Below are 16,563 nucleotides of genomic sequence, written 5' to 3' on the forward strand. Positions count from 1 at the left end.
GATATCTTATCTATGAGCCTCTGACATAAACAGCAAGTTACGTATTCCCAAGTTATATGCAGACTAAATATTCCTGACCAAAAAGGAGGGCAAGGAACATTAGCTAGTATGAAAATCTGACCAAAGCAAGGTCAGAACCCAATAGATCAAACATTAAATCCTATAGCTTCATTTCCAGAAGCCACTGTACATAACAACATGACTTGAGCTCCTATGACATAACTGCTTGAAAACACATGACAGAGTCAGGCTGATATCTCTGAGTAACAGGCCACCCTGGTCTACATACACAGTGAGTTCTAGGCTACTGTCTCAAACAAAAAAACTTTAAATGATTTGCTTTGAGAGGAGTTATAGGGCACCTTTTACACATAGAGCTGCCCAAGGCACTTATTTGCACAGGATTAATTTCCCCATGCTCAAACATTTAAACATTCAGAGTCAAATGTCGCCACAGAATAAAGGACCCAGGAATTACCTGAGCCTGCAGTAGACATTAGAATTTTACCCATGATGCTAGTTTTGCAATTACACAGAGTAGAAGAGTTCTAGGGTAATTGAAACTTATATCCAGTTTGTGAAGGAAGATCTGGGAGGTCAGGTAACCCATAGTAGAATCAGAGTCCCTGCATGCAGCTCCTAAGAGAAAATTCACTAAGGTCATGAGCCAATATGAAACAGTCAATGCAAAAACACTCATATGAAATAAATATTGTAATAATTAAAGTATTTTTCTAATAAGGCTTCTCTTTCTACGAAATGAATTTATGATCTTTCAGCTTTTTAATTTAAATTTATAGTGATATTTCTATTAATTGAGAACAAATGCAAATTAATTAACTTGCTTGAGCTACAGTGAATAAATACCAAAATATTCATATAAATTCAGAGTTGTGTTTTGGAGAAGAGAGAAAATAAGAAACCATAATGATATGTATGGGAGCTAACTTTTTTTTTCCAGGGGAGAGCGCGAACGCAGTCCCCCACTACCACAAATTATGCAGTCGAGTTTCCCACATTTGGGGAAATCGCAGGGGTCAGCACATCCGGAGTGCAATGGATAAACCTCACCCTGGGAAAACCACCTTCGTGATCATGTTATCTCCCCTGCCAGGTAAGTATGGGAGCTAACTTTATTAAACTTACAGCCAAAAATAAATGGAAAAGACATTTTAGTAGTGTTATTTGTCATTTTTTTTTACCACTGATATTCTTCTATATTACTTTTCCTTCCTCTTTTAAATATAGTAAATTCACATAGCTACAATACTCTAGACAAAACTTTAGAGAGCAAAATGGAATAAATATTTAGTCTGACAATGATACAGAGAGGTTACCATAAGCACAATTTAATGACTAATCTTTGAAGGCTTTCTGTGATAAAGTTGTGGATTGCATGATCACATTTCCTGCTCAATCCATTGACAAAATATTGAATTTCTCAATAATAGTTATACTGCTCACCATAGCTCAGAAATTCAAATGTTCTTCTGTCTGTCAGAATATTAAAACCATTTCTTTACCTAATCTTATATAAAAGAACACATGTGCAAAATATACAACATGTAATAAAAAGTAAATACCTATACTGTTTTCATTCCTTAGAATAAATACCTGTGATGTCCAGTGTGGTGGTTAATATTGTCAGAATCACCTTGGAGAAAATCCTCTGGATATGCACAGTGGGTGTTAATCTAGATTAGGTTAATTGAAATGGAAGTGGGTGACATTGTTTTATGGGACGGTACTCTAAAATAAATGAACAGGAGGAAATAACAAAAGCATGAGCATTCATCCTCCTATGCTTCCTGATTATAAAAGCAATGTGACTAGGCGTCTAAAAAAACCTTGCTGCCATGATGTACCCACCATGACCATACCCTCAGTCTGCTGACATGACGTCCCCACCATGGCTGTACCCTCATTCTGCTACCATGATGTCCTCACCATGATCATACCCTCAGTCTGCTGCCATGATGTCCTCACCATGATTGTACCCTCAGTCTGCTGCAGTGACCTGTGGAAAACTGACTAGAAGGCTCAAAATCCTTTAGAACTAATTGTTTTACAAGAGGGATGTGAAATAGTTTGGGACTTTGGGCTGGAAAAACCTTTGACTAATATAACCAGTGCTTAGTGGGAGCCTGAGAGACAAAAGCTTGACAAAAAGGACAGACATGGTGTTTTCAGTTGATATTTCATATTCAAACGACAGCACATAAAACATACTTAGAAATTCATATAGATCTGATGATTATGAATACAAAGATCCTGATACATGATAATTATTTACATCTATCTATCTGTAGGCTCTTCAAATAAAGGTTTATGGAGGGGCAATGGGATGAAAAGATCAGACTGTAAGTCAAGTTTTTTTTTAATTGTGCAATAAACTAGAGATCAGAAAGCTAAAAACTATAGAATTGGATCATATTTTTGCGGTTGTTTTGAAAGGTTCTCCCATGAAGGAATAGAGATACGTAACTTAGTCAAATTTAGGGACCAACTTCTATCACCTGATGCCAAATGTATGTGTGGACTCTAGTGTGTGTGTTACCTTAACTCCAGTCCTGTGTTTGATAAAAGGCCTTCTTCTATGAGGGCTAGATTACATGTGCAGTAATTTGTTTCCAAATTGCCAATGTTTGATGAGTAGTTTAAAAATTATAATAAATTAAAGAGAACTAAATAAATTGGTGGCATTCAGATAAAACAACTTGTTACACATACCTTACTGTCTAAGCATCAAGGAGTAGAATCTTATGATGCCTCTCAATGTCACAAACAGAATAAACTTTGCAAAATAATTATCCTGAGCTAAGTGACAGAATAAAAGAAATAAGACAGTTACCAAATGAAGCTTTTTCAAAGTGGATCCAAGTATCTGATTTTTTTATTTTTTTTCTAAAACTAATAAAAAATATTTCTGAAGAATTAACATGCAGCACTGGAAAAGATATGAACACTATTACTGTTAAATAAGTTTTCAACAGTGAGTACATCAGCTCTCCATCACTATTAACAGACATCTTAGATAAATCAGCTTCTTGGGAAGAATTCTTTGGTTATTTTGGAAGTGTTAGCTTATGGTGCTTGGCCTTACTATGTGGGGTCTGTAGAATTTCACTACGCAGTGATGTATGTGCCAGGGCAAGTTATTCACCTGTGAATAACAAGTGGTCAGTCCTGAAATTATGTGTAGCTGAACTTGGTGAAGTTTGAGAGTCTCCCACATGGTAGCAATTTTGAAGGAATTTTGAAGGTCAAAGAGAGCTGGTGAGGCTTGGCATTGTGAGAGGCCAGGAGAGGCCATTGGTAACAGTACAGTCTCATTTGTAATAGAGGCCCCTATCAGTTAGGATTGAAAGAGAAGCTAAGGTTTAGCAGTATGCGAACACACTGATAAAGGGTTAGCCTCCGTGGTAGTGGATACCTGACTATTGACAGGTCCATTAAGAGAAGCTGAGGCTTGGCATCTTTTTTTTTTTTTTTTAAATTACTTTAAATTTATTATTAAATTTACATATAGTACTTAAATATCATTATGACCTTTTTAAATGAATGAAATCAAACTTGTCCCTCTAATTCAATTCTCTGTGACAGCTTTGAATAATGATTCATCTATATATAATGACATAAGTGTCTTCTACTTAAAGAAAAAAGCTAAAATTTACACTGATCATTCTCTTTGTATTCATTCATTTAATAAAAATATTTATCATTTTCTCTCCAAATATTGTTTTGTTCTCATTATTTTTCCTATCCTTCTAAAACTTAAATCACAATGTTAGGAGCAAAGTTCACATTCTAATCTGTGTGGATTCACATACATATACATATGTCATTTTTTACTTTCTGTTGCTTCACTTTGAATGCTTTGTCCTCAAAGTACATTTCTGCTAACTAATTATCTCACCATATGTTACTAATGTGCCGTTTATTCCAGCTAATAAATGGCCTCAACTGTTCATTTTTTGGAATTTTCTAGTTTTCAGGTGATGAAAATTCTCAGTAATGTATTTTGGTCCATACAAACCACATGAGAATAGGAAGAAGCAAAGTGCTAGAGAGGCCCACAGAAATCCACAAAGATACCCACACAACAGACTGCTGGCAGTGGTCGAGAGACAGCCCGAACTGACCTACTCTGGTGATGGGATGGCCAAACACCCTAATTGTTGTGCTAGAAACCTCATCCAACTACTGAGGGATCTGGATGCAGAAATCCATGACTAGGCCCCGGGTGGATCTCTGGGAGTCCAATTAGCGAGAATGAGGAGGGTTTATATGAGCGAGAATTGTTGAGACCAAGGTTGGATAAAGCACAGGGACAAATAGCCAAATGAATGGAAACACATGAACTATGAACCAATGGCTGAGGGGTCCCCACTGGATCAGGCCCTCTGAATGGATGAGACAGTTGATTGACTTGATCTGTTTGGGAGGCACCCAGGCAGTGGGACCAGATCTTGTGCTCATTGCCTGAGTTGGCTGTTTGAAACCTGGGGCCTATGCAGGATTGTTTGGCTCGGCCTGGGAGGAGGGGACTAGACCTACCTGGACTGAGTCTACCAGGTTGACCTCAGTCTGTGGGGAAGGCTTTGCCCTGGAGGAGATGGGAATGGGGGGGGGGGGGGTTGGGGGGAAGGTGAGGGGGACGGGAGGGGGGAGAACAAGGGAATCCGTGGCTGATATGTAGAACTGAATTGTATTGCAAAATAAATTAATAAAAAAAAAAAAGACTGTATAATACACAGTCTATTATTTTCTGCATGTTCAGTAGCTGTGCATCTCTGTGTTAATTGCCATTTATAGCAAATAGAAGCTTCTCTGATGAGGTTTGAGTGAGGCTTGGCATCTTGTAGCAGGGTTGAAGTGCCTAAAGAAAGACTAGCAGTCCTTAAGTAAATGTGCAGCTACAGGTTCAATGTAGACTCCATAGACTATAGCATATTGGAGATACCATGACTGTGGGTAGACATGAACATCATCAGGTGTGTGGGGAGCCAAACTGAGAATAGTGTACAAGAAGTGTGTGCTGCAGATAGCAAGACCAGAAACATGAACTGCTTAAGCATTTCGGAGCATAGCCCACTGTGAACTGTACCACCAATAGAAAGGTCCTGGGTTGTGTAAGAAAACAAGTGTAGCAAGCCATGGGAAGCAAGCTAGTAAACAGTGCTTGCCCATGATCTCTGTTTCGGTTACTGCCTCTAGGTTCTTACCTTGAGCTCCTACCTTCTCCCTCTGATGATGGGCTGTAATTCATAAGGCAAATATATACTTTCCTGGCCCAAGTTGCTTTGGGCCAGTATTTCATTACAGCAATAGAAAGCAAACTAAGGCAGGGTTTCTTTTACACTTTTATAAAATACTGAGATGGTATCTATAACCTCTGTAATTTTATGTTTCCTCAACATTTGGATATCGATTATTATTTTTTCAAGATGTTTTGAGTATTAAGATTGAACCTATCATGTTTTGTTCAGAATGACAAACTAAAAAAGTTAAAATTGTGTAAGAGCAAAATAAATTCTATAAGATATAATTTATTTGAAAAAAAACCAACAAGCCCCTCAATCTGGAAAGACTTATGGCCATTAATAGTTGTCCCATATCAGTCAATATAACCACCTAAATGTATATATAGGTTGCACTTATTACTATAAGAAATAGGTCATTAACTTTGGCAATGTCACCTTGTTGTTGAAATTGTCTGGGGCCAAACATGAATAGGTACTTTCCATAAAGCTTTTCTGAGCTTAGTGTCCCTCTTGGAGCCTACTTAATGATCATAAATCTTTCTATATATCCACACGTGAGTAATCAGGACAACTGATTCAATATGCTAAAAAGTATCAAGACCAGTATGTTACTAAAGCCTCTCTATGAAGTGGCATCCAGGCTAACCAATGACTTTAATGGGCAATAACAAGTGCCTTTTATACCTGGTTAGATGTCAAGGTAGAAGTGTTGCATTAGTGTATATAAAGAGGACATGGATTTGAAGAACTGCCTCATCAATTTCAGTGTAAATAAAGTGGCATGCTTAAGCTCCTTTTTGTCATACGGTCTGATTAATATATAATGACATATTAATATTTTACTCAAAATGTCTTCTGTGACATTGATTAAATTAGACTTTGAACTTATGTTATACAAGATGATTCATACTTCTAAGGATTTTATATAATTTTGTTGTGTAACAGACAAGTTATAAAAGATTTAATCAAAGAGCAAAATGTGTGGTGCTTTATGATAAATGTGAGTAAATGTTTTATTTCTTTCTAATATTTTAAAACATGCCATTTGGACCATTTCAAGAAATTCACCAGGCAGTAGAAAAATGATTAAAGTATTCCCAACATTTTTAGTATCTGGATAGAAAGTCTTTTATCTCCACTTTGTTGTTTATATGTTCTAATCATAAACATTCTCACTACTAGCTCTGAAGTATATCCCTGAGGAAAACAGTGTAAGAAGTATGATACATGACAGTATACTAATTATTTACAGCAGCTTCAGGGAAGGCCAAGAATGTCTACGTCTAGGATAAATAGTGTAAATGCATCAGCTTGCTTCACTTTAAAATCTGCTGCAATGTTCAAAGTGCTGAACAAGAGCTGCTAGAGCAAAGATTCTCAACCTATGGGTCATGACCCTTTCATGGGGGTCACATATCAGACATTCTGCGTATCAGATATTTACATTATGATTCATAACAGTAGCAAAATTATAGATGTGAAGTAGCAATGAAAATAATTCTATGGTTGGGGGTCACTACGACATGAGGAACTGTATTCAAGGGTCACAGCATTAGGAAGGTTGAGAACCACTGTGCTAGAGAATGACTCTGTTTTCTCTGAATTTGATAAAGTCAAAAGTAAAATAAAATAACTTCAAGTGCATTTACAAATGTGCATAAAATCCTTAATTTACAGTTAAGAATGCCTCAGAGTTTTAATTCTTAAGAAAGTTTAGAGCTTATTTGCTTGTGATACAAGTAGGATACTAAGAATAATACTAATAATTTCTTCTAATAAGTAATAAGTAAAAAAAAAAACATAATCTATAAAACTTAGGCTTCAGGGGCTGAAGAGATGACTCAGTGGCGAGGCACTTGTTTTTGCAGAGGACCAGGGCTCCTTCCCAAGCACCCACATGGTGGTTACAACTCCAGTTTCAGGAGATCAGATGCCTTCTTCTGTCCTCTGTGGGCATGGCACACATGTGATGGACAGACATACATGCCAGCAAAACACTTATTACACACAGAATAAAGTAAATCTAAAGGAGAAGAAAAATTACAAAGAATAAAGCTTCGGCTTTCCCATAACATTACCATAAAATAGTGAGTATAAATAACACCTTCGTGGTGGTTTAAGAGAAAAAGGCCCCATAGGCCCATAGGGAGTGGCACTGTTAGGGAGGTGTGGCATTCTTGGAGTAGGTATGGTATTGTTGGAGGAAGTGTACCTCAGTATGCTCCTGCTGCCTTCAGATCCAGATGTAGAATTCTCAGCTACCTCTCCAGCACTGCCTGTGCCTGTGCCACCATGCTTCCCACCAAGACGAAAATGGACTAAGCCTCAGAACTTTTAAACCAGCTCCAGTTAAATATTTTCCTTTATAAGAGTGGCCCTAACTAAGACAATCTTCATGAGCAAATATTTTCTCCTCAAACCTAAAGTCAACTTGTGATGAATTTTGAATAATAATTATAGCAGAGATAAGAATAATAGTTCAGATATAAATTTTGATTAATCAGAGTCAACTGTAAGAACTTACTAAAACTCCTGGTTAACACAGTGGGGAATGTGGACTTACAGGTTCCAGAGGCGCACCTAGCTTATTGACAGGGATTTTTGTGCTTGAAACAAGTATTAAATTCTGAGTACTCTAGACTGTTAACTGAGATAAGTGTATGTGTGAAAATGATTGTGTCATTTACACAAGATAAGGACTGTTTGTTTTATATTTTTTGTATATAATTCATGCTTTATAGTTTTTACTGATATACTTTCTATACTGTTATGTGATAACATGAAATATTTTCATAATGGTATTGATGAAAAATAGCATAAGGTTTAAAGATAATGGGTTTTCACACAAAAAATCATAAAATATACATACATGAATTTAGACTTTCATTTAGATAAGAAATTTTAATTTGTGACTGGTTGTATAACAATATTATGTGTTACTTACAATACTTGCCATGACATTTCTCAAGTAATGACACAAGGCAGAACAGTTTTTTGTGTGTGTTCTTAATTTTTCTTTTCTTTTTTATTATTAAATTTTCTATTCATTTTATATACTAACCACAGATTCCCCCTCTCCTCCCTGCTCCCACCCCCCAGGTTTCCCCTCTCAACCAGCCTCCCATTCCCCCCTTCTCCAAGGCAAGGCCTCCCATGGGGAGTCAGCTGAGCCTGACACATTGAATTGAAGCAGGTCCAAGGCCCTTCCCCTGCACCAAGGCTATGTAAGGTGTCCCACCATAGGCACTGGGCTCCAAAAAGCCTGCACCTGCACCAGGGATGGATCCTGATCCCACTGCCAGGGGGACCCTTAAACAGTTCAAGCTAAACAACTGTCTCGCTTATGCAGAGAGCATAGTCCAGTCCCATGGAGGCTTCACAACTGTTGGTCCACAGTGCAGAACAGTTTTTTAAGAAAGGTTTTGTTTCATTTCTTAAGCAGATTTCCCCTTAACATAAATAATTTTATTTTCTTACTTTGACATTTCTTTTAAAAACGACCACAAAAATGGCAATCACGGAAACCCGTTTTCTAAAGTCACTGATTTTAGTCCCTGTTCTTTCAAATGTCAAGATTAATGTGCTGTTCTTCCTGTTACTTAACCCCTTTCCACTTCATCAAGTGATGGCGGTACACGTCATGCTTATGTTACAGGACAGTGTCCTGTCTAAGTAAGAGTCAACCAAACTTTGAGCTGCGATGTAGCACTCAGGTTCAAACTGTAAACTGTTTTCACGCTCGTGTATTTGAAGAAGTGACAGTCACACAAAAATCCATTTTATTTACCAGCTCTGACTAATTCTCTGTCCAGAAAAGGCTAGATACAAAAGGAACTATGTTTCTAAATTGCTATAAGCTCTCATCCTTTCTTTTCCTTTGAGACCCCCTCCTGAAAATATCCCTGCAATTCCCAAGCAAGTATTATGGAGTGGCTTTTGTTTGTTGTCTACCTCTCTGCTCTGTGGAAAGCTGAATTTCACATTGTTTATCCCAAACAAGCCCCAGGAATCCAGACAGAAGACAGTAGGAGAGCAGAAACAGCCATCACATACTCTTACTTTCTCATCCTTATTGAAGAAAAAAAAAGTGATAGATAAAACAGTCTAGTTTAGAGCGATGATTAATCAAGTACAAGTACAGATATTCAATAGGAAACAATTTCATTTTTATCTTATTGATTTTTTTCCTTTCTATAAAATAAGAAAGTAAAGTATTTACAACTTATTCCTAAGGACCTGTACACAATGAAAACATAACGATCTGTAAGCAGAACTTTTGAAAGAAAAATGAACCGAAGTATTTTTAATCAGCTGGTGAGGTCCTTTCATTCTACCACGACAGAAACGGGGGAGGCAGGGGCAAAGAGAGATGCCAACTGCAGCAGTTTCTGTATCATCAGATGCAGGCCCTTACACTTACTAATGTTACAGGTCTCCTGCAGCCCCGAGGAGAAGTCAGGATTCCTTAGCCTTTGTCAGCAGGTGACATGCAGCTCCTAACTAGGGGATTCAGCAGCCTTTAACAGCAGCCAGTGTTATAGCTCCTGAGCCTGCAGTTCCTAATACTCTCAGCTCTAAAGTCTATGGAAGTCTTTTCATGACCAAAGCCTGCAGTTTCTCTTCTCTGGCCCTTACAGCCTTCTGTCCTTCTTTACCCCCTCTCCAATCTCCGTTCCACCTTGGTCCTGCACTGGCTGCTATCTCAAATTCTCTGGGTGCCTCTTTTTTTTCCAGCAGTGAGAAGCTGACCTTGCTGCTTTTGAAAAGCAACCTACCCACTGCCACTCCGCTGCTTCAATTTTTGTGTTCCTAATACAGCTCACAATACTAAAAGTAGACGAGGGATGGCCATTTGAGAGATGTGTGTTGCTGGATCTAATGTAACATGAAGGAAACAGCACAGAAAAGTGTCTCCTAGCCAGCTCACAAAATGAACCCGAATAGCCTGCATTCCTATGTAGCTGGGGTAGGGGTATTTGGATCACAGCATATATCACATGCAAATGAAGGTTTGTGTTTGAAACACCACTGCATACATTAGAAACGGAGCTTTTCATTTTCAGGAATCATAGATAGGATAGTCTTCTTAACAGGAGTTACAGCAGTCCCTCTGCTAAACGACTAGGGGGAGTCCACTTCCTTCGGCCTTAGTAGCAGTGCTTGAAAGTTCACCTAGAACTCACTGAGGCTATATTAGCAGAAGTCCTATAACAAACTACTTGTAACAGTCTTGTCTGTGGCTGCATCTCAGGAACAAGAGCAATTAGCCATGATTGTTGTGTAGCTTTCTGAAGGCACTAGTGGAATGATGCTTGAAGTGTCTAGGGAAGTCAGGCTGGCTGTGTGATTGTCTTTTGCTCAAGGCAGCCCAAGAGGCTTAGGGAGGCCTAACACTAGCAATTAGAGAGCGAGAATGCTTTCCATATGAAAATGGACACAGGAAGTAACATATACAATAAGACCTTAAAAAACACATAGACTAATAGTAACTGTGACAGATTTTAAAGATGTCTTAAGGGTACATAACTGTACCTCTCCTTTAACTTTCAAGGAACGTGACCAAACAAACCACAAATTAATTTGATCTAAATAGAACGAATACAGGAATGATAAACTCAGAAACTCAAAGTTTGATCAGTGATAATTGCTTCTAATATATACTCTAGGACATGTGAGAGAATTTATAAATACATAATAAGTTTTGTTATACTGTTACACACATGAACACACACACACACACACACACACACACACACACACACACACACACACACATAGTATATATGTCAATAAACAAATGGAATGACTGAAGATGGAGAATTTAAGGTCTTTAGCCCTTGCCTGCTACTCCTTATGTTGGAATTGACATGGCAGGAATGGAATTGCTTGCTGCAGGATAACTATTACCCTGAAGTGCAGTAGTGCAGACATAGAGGCTTAGAGAAACCTTACATTTTGATACATTAGTAAGTGGGTAGACATGCCCTACCACTGATTGTCTCTGCACAGCAGAGTGAGGGGCCATACTCCTTAGGCAATGGTGAAACAGAAAGAGTTCCAGTAGACACAGACCACCTTCTAGACAAGCAATCTGAGTAGATAAGGGGCCTGGAGTCTGCCTGGCAAACTGGTTCTGAAAGAGTTCTCTGCCTTTCACAGCATATTAGTTTGGTGCTGTAACTAGAAATCTCCTTGAGAAATTTTCTCTTTTTCTTTCTTTCTTTCTTTCTTTCTTTCTTTCTTTCTTTCTTTCTTTCTTTCTTTCTTTCTTTCTTTCTCTCTCTCTCTCTCTCTCTTTCTTTCTTTCTTTCTTTCTTTTCTCTCTCTCTCTCTCTCTCTCTCTCTCTCTCTCTCTCTTCCTTTCTTTCTGTCAGAGCTTAATGCTCTGGGAATCAAAGGCACCTGCATCTCCCTACCTCTGTGACAGAGGAGCAAGAACATTCTACTGGATCAGATGAGGCACCCTCTGGGGCATTCCACATTCTGTACTTGATGATTGACTTGTGCCATTGTTGACATTTATCCATCCTGCACGGTTTAAAACCTCGTTATCTCAGAAAATTGTTATCTCAACACTAGCCTGTTCCAAGGATCAAAACAGCTGAGAGGAATTCCAACAAGCTTCTGCTACAAATCACTGCTTTTGGTGATCAAAGGAACACAAAGAAAAAGGAGAGTGAATCCTACTGGCCCTTGTTTGGTCCCTGCGGCATCTGCCCTGATATCATACAGAGAGAAGCCCCCGAGGAGAGAGTGCAGGGATTAGGGCATTGACAGTTGAGCTTCATTCAGGATCCTCAGCAAGAAGGACATATTTATTTTCTAATGAGGCACTTTCTGTTTGGTTGGTTGTTTCTCTTCTTCCGGTCACTCCTCTCCTTTATCACTTAGGTTTTCTTTTCTTGTTTTTTTCATTTTTCCCCACTTTCTTCCTCTACCTGTCTTCATCATTTTTCATGCTTTTCTCCAGTTATATCTTAAATTATTTTCTGTTTTCCTTTTCACATTTCCTCCCTATTGTCCTTTTAACTGTTTGTTTATTCTGTGTAGTTGTTGGTGATATTTTTTATTTCTCTTAACCTTATTTTAAGTACTTTTTTATAAAAGGTTGTGGTGCTAGGGTTATGCTTATGTATATGGGCAAATGGGATTTGTGTCTGCTGATGGACTGCAGAGGAGAAGTGACCTTTGACCTTCGGCCATGACCTACTCTTACTCAGGCCTAGGTGGTTACTTCAGCTTACTAAAGGGGCTGAGGGACAAAGGCAATGTGATGACTTTCCAAAATGGACAAAGCTGTAGAGGATTTGATGGTCTCTCCTAGACATCCACCCTCAATAAAAATAAAATAAAAATAGGAGAAAAACAACAAAGTTGTGAGGGCACTACATTTCCAACACTCTACCAAGTTGTCAAATTATAACAAAACTTAAGGTGAAAGTTAGAGATGGGGAATTAGTTTCAAATACCTGTGTTTCCCTACAAGACACTGGTGTCTGTACCATTATCTTTATGACTGAAATGACTAGTGCCAGAATTGTTTTCTCATAACTGGACAAACATCAGCGGTACCCAAGCAAATTCTTGTATCCATTTCCATTGTGAAAGCAACTGTAGATGGTATGTCACACTTCCTCTACTCTGTGTTATACATACATGTCTTAGTACCACAAGACTGTGAGACTTACAGAAGAAATGGATCCCTTCAGCAGTGACAGGGTACCCAGTATGTCAAAAGCCACAAAATGACAGTCAAATATGCTACAAAGAGAGTGAACTACAAAGTCCAACTCTAATCTAACTCAACACTACACAACACTATCCCCAAACACTTCATAAGATTAGAATGCTCATTAAGAAAGCCTTCCCATAAAGGCCGAAGACATACCATTCCTAGCAGATGGCCAAATGTCAACCTAGAAATTCAGGAAATAAAGAAAAACAAGACACTCCATCACGCTCATAGCTGTATGGTGACAAAAGCTGAGGGTGCTAAAGTGAATGGAACCTTAAAGGAAAAACTCAAAAGAACAAATTTAAAACATCTAATACTAATCAAACAAGCCATTGAAAAACAATAAACAGTTGAATAAAGGAAGAAATACAGTGCCAGATAGATTTTAAATAGAGATCTTGAAAAATACCCAAATTGATACTTTGGAAACAAAAACACTCAATAAACCAGATGAAAGCTCAGCTGAAATCCGTTTCAGAAGACTCCATAGAGCAGAAGATGGTCTATCTGAACTGTGGACATCTCTGCCGAACTGTGACAAGAGCAGTAAAAAGGAGCAGGAAGCTGCAGAGAACCCGCACAGTCCTGGGGACACTAGGATTGTCTGAAAGAGCACACACCTGCATATTCGGCATTCAGGCAGATATGGACATCCAGGTGCAAGAGACATTTATAAACCCAATAATTTGATCCAAAAAGTACCTATCCACATTGTACTATAATTAAATTACAAAAGTACAGAGCAAAGACCGAATAGTAAAAGCTGTAAGAGAATTACAGGTCATACTTGAAGATTAATACAATAATCTTCCACAAATTTCTAAAAGACAGGAGGGCATGGAATGTCAAATTTCAAATCCTAGAAGGAAAATAACTGCTAACTAATATTGCTCTATATAGAAATATTATCCCAAAGAATCAAAGATGTAATATAGACCCAAGTCAGTGTTGAAATGAAGCAATTTATGACCTCAAGGCCTTGTTATGCAAGGTCTTTAAGGGAATCCTATTACTAGAAAAAAAAAAAAAGAAAGATGACAGGATTCCTGAGGGCATAGGAAAGAATAAATCACTCTAGAAAGGTAGATACATCAAAGAGAAGTATATATACAATTTATTTGTCTTTTAAGTGGAAGACTCAAGATACTTTGTTCAGTATGTTTAAGCATAGAAAACAATGGTGCTATGTGTGCCTGGACTGTATCCATAATCTTGCTAATATGTGTTTACTTTATTCCTGTCCTTTGTTGTGTAACCATAGGAAAAAATAGTTTGACTGCACATATGGCAAATATTGAAATAATTACCTATGAGAAAATAATCTCTGCTGGTATAATTCTCTCATTAGTTCTGCTATTGCTTGAGCCATCAACATGATTACATTCACCATCACTTTGAATGTCATTCTACTCACAGCCATATTCCAATTTGAATGTCAATGGTGTGTCAAACTAGTCTATAGTCTTCTAAGCAGTTTTATTAGAGAGATTTTTGCAATCTGAAAAATCATGGCTCTTAATTGCATTTAGTTTCTAGAGTTTGTAACCCACCAAAATATGACTAGCCCCCTACTATGAGGCATAGCTTGGGCTGAATTTGACTCTATTCACTGTTCTCTAGGTCATTTTCTCAAATGATGATTGTGTTGGATTGTAAAGTTCTCCTAGGGATATTTTTGTTACTGAATTTAAATAAGGTAGTGATATTACTACTAGAATTGCCACCTCAGTATTTTGCTTATCTTTTGGTTTTGTTTTCTTCTCTTCCTCCTCTTCTTCTTCTCAACTTGACATGAAGCCTAATCTTAGAATGTCATTTTTAAATTTTAAATGTTAAGATTGGTGGAAAAGCTAAGTATTCATATGCCATCTGGATATAGCAAAATAAACCCAGAAGTTTCTCTTCTGTATCATTTAGTACCCTGTTAGTTTTAAAAACAGAAGATATTATAATTTCTGTTGTAATATGATGGATGATGTCGCTCTGTATGCTGTGAATGTATTGCTCTGATTGGTTGATAAATAAAATGCTGTTTGGCCAGTAGTCAGTCAAGAAGTATAGGTGGGATAAGCAGACAAGGAGAATTCTGGGAAGAGGAAGGCTGAGTCAGTAGTCGCCTGCCAGACACGGAGGAAGCAAGATGTGAAGGCAGAACTGAGAAAAGGTACCAAGTCATGTGGCTAAACATAAATAAGAATTATGGGTTAATTTAAGTGTAAGAGCTAGTCAGTAATAAGCTTTTGCTATTATTGGCCAAGCAGTTACAATTAATGCAAGCCTCTGTGTGTTTACTTAGGGGATGCGAGTGGGAGAGATTTGTCCCGACTGCTGGCTGGCAGAGCACAGGAAAACTTCCAACTCAGTAATATCTTATGAGTTCAAAGTAATTGAAACAAAATAAATAAGTGAAAAAATGGTTTGGGCCTCTATAATAGTTGAATTAGACATTTAATGTATGTTTAAATTGATATGAAGTGTTATTTAATTTTAAAGTGGTAAAGAGAACCTTACAAAGTTGTTAAAATCATAGAATAATTTCAGTTTGTTGATATATTTATCATCAAAATGTCAAGAGAACTGGTGGTTAAAATTAATTTTATTTTGATTTTTCCTCACAAGTTATTAGTATTTGATGAAAAATACTTGCATACATTTTTATTAGGCAGAAAAAATTAAATATATAATTATTCCAGAGGCTACATGATTTTATCACTAATAGTTGATGAAAATAACTAAGAATATTATATAAAATGAAATAAAAAAGCAGCTATGTTGTTCTGTTGAAAGTTATATGCTTATATTCTTTACCATGCATTTAAATGTTAAAATCATATGTCCATATATATTATAGTTAATAACAAATTATAAATTTTGACATTTTGGAGGAGGCTACAGAAAAAAATGTATTTGTTGCAAACTTTAAGATGAGTTTTAAAACCTTCTAAATCCTCAAATTGATTCTTTCCTTGTATCACAGTAAAATAAGTTTTCAGATGGGGGTCTAAATTACTCAACGATGTTATCTTTCATGTATTTTCAAGAAGTTTGGTGTAGCTGGTGATTGCAGCCAAATGAATGAATTTTGGACAAGGTGATGAAAAGAATCCCAGGTAAAACTTTTCATCATGAGTTAAGAATAAGAGGTTATGTGCTGATTTCCTGCTGATTATTTAGTGATAATGAGTGACCTACAGTGAGGGCAGGTTCTATTAGAGAAGCAGAATAGAAATGGTCTGTGTTTTAGATACATCAGAGTATCTGTGAAGAACTTAGAATGCTTATGCCTAGACTCTTATATGAGGGGAAACGCTCAATTCATCTGCTAATTTCACAGCCTATTCTACTTCCCAAGCAATGAAGACTCAAGAACATAATGCCTACTTAAAGGAGTAACTGTGAGATCATAAATGAGGCATGCCATTTGCCAATGTGTGCTTTGCTGTGGAAACCATTAACAACTTTTACACAGACAGGTTTTGCATACTTTCCTATTATGAAATTAGAAATGCCTCTAACATTTGATGGGGTATTCACAGTGCATCTAACTAGAAACAGAATCTCTTC

The 16,563-nt window shown here is 37.4% G+C and overlaps 1 non-coding gene across 1 annotated transcript; it reads right to left on the reverse strand.

Annotated features, from left to right (window-relative positions):
• Window positions 1-958: 958 nt before the first annotated feature.
• LOC128106870 (U1 spliceosomal RNA) lies at window positions 959-1,122 on the reverse strand. Its single transcript, XR_008216901.1, has one exon. It is a non-coding gene; the product is annotated as a U1 spliceosomal RNA (small nuclear RNA).
• Between the last annotated feature and the right edge of the window lie 15,441 nt (window positions 1,123-16,563).

Source organism: Peromyscus californicus, unplaced genomic scaffold, assembly GCF_007827085.1.
Source record: "Peromyscus californicus insignis strain IS unplaced genomic scaffold, ASM782708v3 Scaffold_9__1_contigs__length_137607984, whole genome shotgun sequence".
Classification (NCBI taxonomy): Eukaryota; Metazoa; Chordata; class Mammalia; order Rodentia; family Cricetidae; genus Peromyscus; species Peromyscus californicus.